Below are 10,914 nucleotides of genomic sequence, written 5' to 3' on the forward strand. Positions count from 1 at the left end.
TTTGATGAGTTTAGAAAATTCCAAATTAAATTAGTGATGATCAAATATTATTAATATAATTAATTACAAAATTATTAATTTGATTTTTGATCATATGTATTAACTAAATAATTTTGCTGTGCAGATTTTGATTGGGCCGAAAAGAAAAGAAAAATTGTTGCAAGCCCAAATATGAATTTTACTTTCAGCTTTGATTAAATTGTTTGGCTGAATCAATATTTTGTTAATGGGTCAGATTCTATTTACATTATTATTAGCCCAACTCAAATTTTAATTGGAAACCCAAGACTTGGTCCGAAACCAATTTTGAGAGAAAGCAAAGGTTTTGCTTCATGCTTTCAACGGATTTCATTTCCATCATGTGGTGGATTTCAAATTAAATTAACTTGAATTAACTAGCATTAGAAACATGAGAGAGAATATGCAATTGATTTGATGGCCTCATTAATGTTACACGCCACTAAGAAAGAAAGGGGAGTAGGAATTAATTCAGTTTGATTTAATTTGTTCAAATCCATTACATGCCTTTCTTTCTAATCTCTCTTCTTCATTCGGTCACTTCACAGAGAAAGCATGGAAGCTATGGCAAGCTACCGAAGAGAAGAAGAAGCAAGCAACAAGACCATTGTAATGATGACAAGAAAAAGAAAATAAAAAGTATGTTGTGGCTGAGATATTCACCATAGAAGGTAAGATTTGGTGAAGTAAGCTCAACCTCTCCATACCAAAAATGGATGAAGAAGATTTCGGTCAGAGGAAGAAGATCTCAGAGGGATGGCTCGTCTCTGCTTTTGTGTTCACTCATCACAGAAGGTAGCTAGGGTGGCTACGTGAAAGAGGAAGCAAAAGTGGAGCAGGAGGAGTTGTCATGCATCAAGAAGCATCAAGGGTTAGGAATCCTTCTTGGAGTGCAAGTCAAGATGGATGGCTCGGATTGATGAAGCTTGTGTAAAGAGAAGACTCAGAGGCAATTGCATGTTGGTTTTAGCATTCGGTTATCTCTCCTTTCTCTCTGGCCAAACCGATTTTGCATGAAGAAGAAGTTTAGCTTGGTTCATTTGGTTTCAACCGTGGAGGCTTCCCCCTCTATAAATAAGGGTGAACAGTCAGGGCTTGAAGCAAGGAGTGAGAGTGCAAGGCACAGAGTTCTCATAGCTACCTAAGTTAACAGAAGTTCTTTTCCTTCAATGTTTTCTGTTTTGTAATTTTCTGTTTAATTTTGTCTGTCTTGAGTCTCATGGAAAAAGACAAACAGTGAGGTTTGTAAGAAAAAGTCATAGAGCGAAAAAAGGCAGAGAGTGCAAAATTAAAAGAAAAAGCCATAGATGTCCTTTGAGGTCCTTTGTACATCTGTGTTGTGTTTCATGATTCTGTGGGAATCTCCTTACAAGTTGGGTTAGCACTTAGCAGTTGAAAGCTTGGCAATAACCAAGTCAAGTTCAGGATTGGGGTTTAGATTCTAGACTTGTCCCGGATAGGAAGGGTAGTTCCTAGGGAGAATTGGTGTATGTAATCATGAAGATTATAGTAAAATTCCATCATTGTTGTGATGGAGACTGGATGTAAGCTACATTGCACTTGGCAGCTGAACCAGGATATATCGTGGTGTGATTCTCTCTCTTTCTTCTACTCTATTTATGTTTCTACTGCATATGAGACAAAACCGAAAAATATCTCGTGCAGGGTGACGAGATAAAAAGAAAAAAATCTCGTGGCTGGGTACGAGACAAAAATAAAAAAGTCTCCAGAAGTTGTTTCAAAGACCAGCAAGTTTTAATAAACAAAAAAGGGGCTAAGATTCAACCCCCCATTCTCTTATCCACTGAAAATCATCAATTGGTATCAGAGCTTGGTCTCAAAGAGATAAAACTTTGCAGCTTGGAGAAAAGATTCAGATGGCAGAGAACAGTGGCTCAACCCTAGTGTCCTACAATCTGACAGAAGGACAGTCAAGCAATAGATATCCTCTTTTCAATGGGAAAAACTATACCTATTGGAAGGAGAGAATGAAGATTTTTGTGCAAGCAGTAGGTTACAGACTATGGAAGATCATCCTGGAGGGTCCTCAATATCCAACCACCACAAGTGCTGTAGGAGTAGTCTCCCTTAAACCAGAAGTCAGTTGGACCAAAGAAGACAGAAAGAAGGTAGAGCTCAATGCCAAGGCTATTAACTTGCTCAACTGTGCAGTCAGTTTCGAGGAGTACCGACGAGTATCATGATGCACAACGGCAAAAGAAATCTAGGACAAACCTCAAGTCACTCATGAAGGAACCACCTTAGTAAAGAAGACCAGGATAGACATGCTGAACAGAGAATATGAAATGTTCTCAATGAAGGAAGGAGAATCCATAGATGAAATATTTGAAAGATTCAACATCATCATTGTTGGCTTGGATGCTATGGGGATTAAGTATCCTGAATCTGTGCTTGTGAAGAGAGTTTTAAGATGTCTTACAAAAGAGTGGGAAGCAAAAGCATTGATAATATCTGAGAGTAGTGGTCTTGATTCTATGACATATGATGACTTAAGAGGAAATTTACTTGCTTTTGAAAACACTTATTTAAAAAAGGATTCAAAAAAGAAAGGAATTGCTTTTACATCTGTTACTAACCCCCCTGGATGATGAATCCAGTGATAACTCATCTGAAAATGAATTTGTGTTATTTTCCAAAAAATTTAGGAAAATGGTGAAGTTCAAGGAGAGAAGCAAGGGAAGCAGCTCTAGGAAACAAAGAAAAGCTCTCAGCAAGGTGATATGTTACAATTACAAAGAAACTGGGCATTTCAAAAGATTGCCCTAAGTTGAAGAAAGAAGAGAAGCCAAAGAAGGGAAAGAAGAAAGGTCTGATGGCCTCTTGGGAGGACTTGGAAAACGATTCAGAAGATGATGAAGAATCTGAAACCAAGTCTCAACCATATTTTATGGCAGACCACGTTGAACAGGTAGTCATTCATAACCCTGACACTGAAGCTCTTCATCTTATGATAGACCACATTTTTGAAAAAATTAGATGCTTCTTGCTTGATAACCAATAACTTGAACAACAAATCACCATTCTTAAAGCAGAAAATAGTTTTCTAAAAGATAAATTAAGGGAGGCTGAAACTGCTGTTAAACTTGTTGAAGAAAATAAGCAGCTGAAAGCCCAACTTAAAAGCTGTGAAAGTGATCATTCTGTTGTTGCATATGTAGACTGTTTTAAAAGAAATGAAGAGTTGCTTAAAGAGGTCAATAAGCTTAAAGAATATTTAGCCAAGTTTACTCAAAGTTCTGAAAATCTAAATCAAATCTTGGCTAGTCAAAAACCTCTTTATGATAAAGCTGGCTTGTGTTTCCTCAAAACTGTTGAGAAACCGTCTTTTGAAAATATTGCTTCATCTTCTAATGATACAAGGTTTCAAAACCCAACAAGCTTTAACAAAATAGCAACTCTAAGATTTTGTAGACTATGTAACCGAAATGGACACTTTCTCATACAATGCTTCTTTGGTGAAAGAATGATTGGTGACAAAATTCACAAAGTTATTTTTGATTATAATGGATTGGGACAAAGGAGATGGTTTAACGTGAAAGGATCCAAGAAGATTTGGATACCTAAGATCACTTGAGCTCATTTTGTAGGTATGCCTAGCATCCAAGCGGAAGAACAATGTGTGGTATATGGATAGTGGATGCTCTAGGCATATCACCGGAAAGACAACCTTCTTCATAAAGCTTGATGAGTATGATGGAGGGTTTGTCACTTTCAGTGATGATGGTAAAGAAAAAATAGTGGCCATTGAAAAAGTTGGTAAAAGTTTCTCATCTTGTATAAATGATGTTCTTCTTGTAAATGGTTTGAAACATAACTTACTTAGTGTAAGCCAATTGTGTGATTTAGGATATGAAGTTATTTTTAGAAAGTATGTATGCTTAGTTATATGTGAAAAATCTGGGGATATTTTGTTTAAGGCTAAAAGATGCAATAATGTGTATGGATTGACTCTTGAAGACTTAAAAGAGCAAAGAGTAACATGTTTTACTTCTCTTGAATTTGAAAAATGGCTATGGCATAGAAAATTGGGTCATGCTAGCATGTACCAAATTTCCAAGCTAGTCAAGAAAAATTTGGTTACAGGAATTCTAAATATCAAATTTGATAAGGATCTTACTTGTGATGCTTGCCAATTAGGCAAACAAGTAAAATCCTCTTTTAAACCAAAAGATGGAATTTCAACCAAAAGGCCATTAGAGATGTTACACATTGATCTTTTTGGTCTAACAAGAACTTAAAGTTTAGGAGATAAACACTATAGTCTAGTGGTGGTGGATGATTACTCTAGATTCGGTTGGGTACTTTTTCTTTCTCATAAAAATGATTCTTTTCATGCTTTCTCAACCCTTTGCAAAAGAATTCAAAATGAAAAAGATTTAAAAGTTGCCTATTTGAGAAGTGATCACGGAAAAGAATTTGAAAACCAAGACTTTGAAAAATTCTGTGATGATTTTAGAATTGCTCATAACTTTTCATGCCCTAGAACCCCCCAACAAAATGGGGTGGTTGAGAGAAGGAATAAAAGCCTTCAAGAAATGACTAGGGTTATGTTATGTGAAAAGGAGATTCCAAAATTTCTATGGGCTGAAGCTGTAAATACAGCTTGTTACATTTTGAATAGGACCATTATTAGGAAAGGGTTAAAGAAAACTCATTATGAGCTATGGAAAGGAACCCCTCCTAATCTTAAGTATTTCCATGTTTTTAGATGCAAATGCTTTGTACTTAACAATAAAGAAAATCTTGGTAAATTTGATCCAAAATCCTATGAGGGGATGTTTGTTGGATACTCCACCACTAGCAAAGCTTATAGAATTTACCTCAAAGAACATAGAACCATAGAGGAATCCATACATGTTTCTTTTTGTGATTCTAATTCAATTCCCAGTGCTGTGATAGAAGATGATACAGATTGTGAAGATGCTGTCAACAAGGAAACCAGTGAAGAAAGTCCTAAGTCTGCTCAAAATGAAGAATCTGTTCGTCCAGTTTTGTCTCGTCAGAATGAAGGAGACATTTTCATTTTGTCTCCTGAGCCAGCAAGAGAATTTGGAACAGAACAACCCACAGAAGCTCTTCAAAGCTCAACACCACTCTGAAAGCCAAGAGAATGGAAGTCCATGAGGGGTTATCCTCATGACTTTATCATTGGTAATTTCTCTCAAGGAGTAACAACAAGATCCTCAACCAAAAGGCAATTCGAACCAAGTAATTTTGCTCTCTTGTCACAAGTGGAGCCCAACAATATAAAGCAAGCTCTTGAAGATCCATCATGGGTCAAAGTCATGCAAAAAAAACTTGCTCAATTTGACAAGAATGAGGTTTGGATACTAGTACCTCATCCAGATGGTAAGAAGGTAACGGGTAATAAGTGGGTTTTCAAAAATAAATTAGGTGAAGATGGGAAAGTTGTTTGTAACAAGGCTAGATTAGTGGCCCAAGGTTACGATCAAGAAGAGGGTATAGATTTTGATGAGTCTTTTGCTCCGGTAGCTAGAATGGAAGCCATTAGGTTGCTTCTTGCCTATGCTGCCCATAAGGGTTTTAAAATGTTTCAAATGGATGTCAAATGTGCTTTTCTTAATGGCTTTATTGATAGAGAAGTGTTTGTGGCACAACTCCCCAGTTTTGAAGATAAAGAATTTTCAAACCATATTTACAAACTTTCAAAGGCTCTTTATGGCCTTAGACAAGCTCCAAGAGCTTGGTATGAAAGGTTTAGTGCCTTCTTGTTGGAAAATCAATTTCAAAGGGGTACCACCGACACTACTTTATTTATAAAAGCATCTAATGATGACATTCTCCTAGTTCAAGTTTATGTGGATGACCCTGTGTTTGGATCGGCCAATGAGTCCTTGTGTGAAGAGTTTGGAAAACTCATGACTAGTGAGTTTGAAATAAGTTTAATGGGGGAGCTAATATTCTTTCTTGGCCTCCAAATTAAACAAACTCCTAGTGGCACCTTTATTCACCAAGAAAAGTATGCTAAAGAACTTATCAAAAAATTTGGCCTAGAAAGTTCCAAACCAATGGGAACACCAATGCATCCAAACACTAAACTTGAAAAGGATGATGATGGCAAAGATGTGGATGAAACAAGGTATATAGGAATGATAGGTTCACTCATGTATCTTACCTCCTCTAGACCGGATATTGTTCAAAGTGTGGGTGTATGTTCAAGATTTCAATCTCACCCAAAAGAATTCCATCTTTCAGCCGTTAAACGCATCATTAGATACATTAAGGGAACTAGTGATTATGGCTTATGGTATCCAAAATCTGATGATTTTTGTGCAGTAGGGTTTTGTGATGCAGATTATGCGGGAGATAGGGTGGATAGAAGGAGCACATCCGGCATGTGTTGCTTCCTTGGAAACTCACTCAACATGTGGTCAAGCAAAAAACAAGCCACAGTGGCTCTATCCATAACCGAAGCTGAATATATTTCTGCATCTGCATGTTGTTCACAATTAATTTGGTTGAAAACTCAATTGGAAGATTACAAATTAAAAATCAATAGTATACCCTTGTTCTGTGACAATATGAGTGCTATAAACATTTCTAAAAATTATGTTCTGCACTAAAAAACAAACTACATTGAAATTAAATATCATTTTATTAGAGAACATGTGCAAAAGAGAACTATTGATATTCAATTTGTAAAATCTGAAGATCAACTTGCAGATATTTTTACTAAACCCTTGTGTGAAGACAGATTCTGCTCTTTGAGAAAAAGTTTGGGAATGATAGAATTAAGTTCTGCTGATAATTTGTGAAATTTTTTGACACAGTTTGGTTTTGTCTCGTAGGAAGGCAGGAGACATTTTTAGGACGTGAGGAACGGGCCATGATTCAGGGGGAGACTGAACTAATGTTAATTATCTTGGGCCCCCACCAAATCTTTTTGACCTTACTCTGACCTGTTTTAAGTTTCCCTTTGTGTTAATCACATTTTTTTAAGTTGTCATATCAAATCTTGTTGGGAAAGGCTATTGTCAAATCAAATCTTTTATCCTTCCCTCATCCCTTGATTATAGGAGCTAATCCTTCAGTTTTAATTTTAAAAAGAAGCTTCCCTTGGTTAATAACCGCGCCATAATGGGTAATAACTATCACACTTCTCTCTCCAATTAGCATTTAATGCTTCTCTAACCTCTCACATCTCTCCACTCACTTCGGTTCCCCCTTCACCTTCACCTTCCCCTCTCCACTTCTCCATTTTTAATATCATGAAAAAAAATACTCCAAGGAAAAGTGAACAAATTATTCTCTCCAAAAAATCCTCCACCCCTCAAACCCACACTCATATACACATTCATTCTACATCTTCATCATCTCTCTCACCATCATCCAAGCAAACGGACACCATAAAGAGAAAAGTGATAGCAACAAAGACTTCATCAAGAAAAAAGAAGGAACCCTTGGTTGAAGAGGAAGAGGAATCTCACACCTCACCACCTCCCTCACCACCGAAGAAGGCAACCCCTGGATGCAGTTCACAGAAGATCAGACCAAAGGCTTTGTGTTACATGACACAAGGGAACCATCCAATCTGGAATCATTGGAATTCAAAAATAAATTCAACAAACCTCATTCTCACTTTGATCCTGCTAGATTTAATTCGTGTGCCTCCTATGAGTTCCACAAAGAAGTATTGGAGAAACGTCACTTATGTGTCTCACACCTAATGAATCTGGACTCACTGGCAGCCAAAGGAATCAACTTCTCTCCTCTGTTTGAGAATCTGAAATGGATCCCTCTGCTCCATATTCAGAAACCCGTTTACCCAGGATTGGTACGAGAATTTATGCTAATATGAGGCTGATCGATGGTACCATTCATTCCTACGTAAAGCGGGTATATATGATTCTGAACTCGGAGACGATCAGTGCTGCCCTAGGCTACACTGATGAGGGACCAAGAGCGTACATGTCTGAAAAATGAGACTCTCAGGTTGGAGTCACATACAAGGTTGCCCTGCAACAAATCTGTGAGAACTTGTCTGGCTTGGATGGCACCATCCCTACTCACAAGGCCCTCGGTCCCGAAAAATCATTGCTGCACAGAATTATTACTCATATTCTGACTCCACAGAGTGGCTCACATAACAGAGTAACTGTTTCTGACTCTCTTGTACTTTTTGCTATTGTTACTTCCTCTTCTATTTCTTTTGCATACCTTATGATAAGGCATATGTGAAAAGCTGTTAAAAGTACCAAAAAGGCAAATCTACCCTATGGTATGTTTCTCACCAGTATTTTTGAATATTTTAAAGTTGATCTAACAAATGAAGCTGTAGAGAATAAGATCTCAATCATTAAGGAAGGATGAGTTTCAAGTACAATGAAAGGCGCCAAAGGGAAAAAGTCAATGCCCTCTGATAGTGACCTAGAGAGCCGACCGGCTGAACCATCCAAAGTGTCAGAGTCAATAAGAGAAGTACTCACTAAGTTTTTAAATATGTCTAAACTAATGGTGGATTCATACAAGGCTGCACGCAAACAAGCTTTTGAAAATGAAAGGGCGTGGATGAAATGCCAAGAGAGGGTGGGCCTAATGCTACAGAATTTCGAAGAAGAGATAGGGGATGCCAATGATGATGATACAGATGGCACTGAGTACAATTTATCTGATGATTGATCACTATGTTGATTTCTGGCTTTGTTTATTTTGATACTTTGTAGGATGTTATGGATACTTTAGAACTGTGATACTTGGTATTTTGGTACTAGTTATATTTTGGATCTGTTGCATACCATTGTGTTTTCTTGCAGGTGTCCCCTTTGATGACAAAAGGGGGAGGAAAGATGAAAAATTGAAAAAGTTTGCTTGAGAAAAGTGGCTAGAACTAAAAACAGGGGCTGAAATCAAGTTGATTTATGATTATCCCTGTACATGTGTACATGTGTTATTCTGATTGTGTTGCTCTGTTTTATGTTTATTTTTTTGATACTAATTATGCAGGTTTATGGTTATCATGATCTATTTTTGGCTGTGATATGTTTGTTTAAGCTCTGATAATTTTAGTTTAGTAATCTGCAAATCTTTTTCAGTTTGGATGATGACCTGAAACAGTTTCATAGATTGTAAATTATTGTTTGGCAAATCCTTTTGGCAAGAAACTGCTTTTACAAGAATTAGTTTGATCTAAAATATGTTGAGTTTTTAATATATGTTGAAGAGTACTCTGAAGGTACTCAAGCATATTTTACTTTTTGATTGTTTTGATTGAGTAGAAAATTTTTATAATGACAAATTGAGCATTTGTTTATCCTCAACTCTGCTCATAAATCAAGCCATTCAACATTGCAGAATTTTATATGTTGAATAACATAGTAGTCTTAAGCTTGATTTCAAAAGTTACAGGTAAAGCTTCCCTTGGTAAAATAGCATACATTAATGGGGAGCCATGTAACAATTGGAAAGGAAGGAATCCAAGTATTCAAAGAGAGTACTCTAATCCTTGATTTATTTCCATTTCAATTTTTAATAATATTTGTCATCAAGGAGGAGATTGATGAGTTTGAAAAACTCCAAATTAAATTAGTGATGATCAAACATTATTAATATAATTAATTACAAATTATTAATTTGATTTTTGATCATATGTGTTAACTAAATAATTTTGCTGTGCAGGTTTTGATTGGGCCGAAAAGAAAAGAAAAATTGTTGCAAGCCCAAATATAAATTTTACTTTCAGCTTTGGTTAAATTGTTTGGATGAATCAATATTTTGTTAATGGGCCAGATTCTATTTACATTATTATTAGCCCAACTCAAATTTTAGTTGAAAACCCAAGACTTGGTCCAAAACCAATTTTGAGAGAAAATAAATATTTTGCTTCATGCTTTCAACGGATCTCATTTTCATCATGTGGTGGATTTCAAATTAAATTAACTTGAATTAACTAGCATTGAAAACATGAGAGAGAATATGCAATTGATTTGATGGCCTCATTAATGTTACACGCCACTAAGAAAGAAAGGGTAGTAGGAATTAATTCAGCTTGATTCAATTTGTTCAAATCCATTACATGCCTTTCTTTCTAATCTCTCTTCTCTCTCATCTCTCTTCTTTATTCGGTCACTTCACAGAGAAAGCATGGAAGCTATGGCAAGCTACCGAAGAGAAGAAGAAGCAAGCAACAAGATCATTGTAATGATGACAAGAAAAAGAAAATAAAAAGTATGTTGTGGCTAAGATCTTCACCATAGAAGGTAAGATTTGGTGAAGTAAGCTCAACCTCTCCATACCAAAAATGGATGAAGAAGATTTCGGTCAGAGGAAGAAGATCTCAGAGGGATGGCTCGTCTCTACTTTTGTGTTCACTCATCACAAAAGGTAGCTAGGGTGGCTACGTGAAGGAGGATGCAAAAGTGGAGCAGGAGGAGCTGTCATGCATCAAGAAGCATCAAGGGCTAGGAATCCTTCTTGGAGTGCAAGTCAAGATGGATGGCTCTGTTTCGTAGACCTCCATGATATAGCTGTACCACCATATGTGAACAGGTATCCTGTTTGAGATCTCCCTTTATGTGGATCAGACAAGTATCCGGCATCTGCATAGCCAACTAATTGTGACTTGGATCCATAGGGATAAAACAATCCCATATCAACCGTTCCATGAAGATATCGAAAGATTTGTTTGACTTCACTCCAATGTCTTCTGGTTGGAGAGGAACTATACCTTGCTAGTAAATTCACAGCAAATGATATATCAGGTCGTGTATTATTAGCAAGATACATTAGCGCTCCAATGGCACTAAGATATGGTACTTCAGGACTAAGGATATCTTCATTTTCTTCTTTAGGACGGAATTGATCCTTTTTCACATCCAAAGATCTTACGATCATTGGAGTACTTAATGGATGTGACTT

The sequence above is a fragment of the Arachis ipaensis genome, chromosome B08, assembly GCF_000816755.2.
Source record: "Arachis ipaensis cultivar K30076 chromosome B08, Araip1.1, whole genome shotgun sequence".
Lineage (NCBI taxonomy): Eukaryota > Viridiplantae > Streptophyta > Magnoliopsida > Fabales > Fabaceae > Arachis > Arachis ipaensis.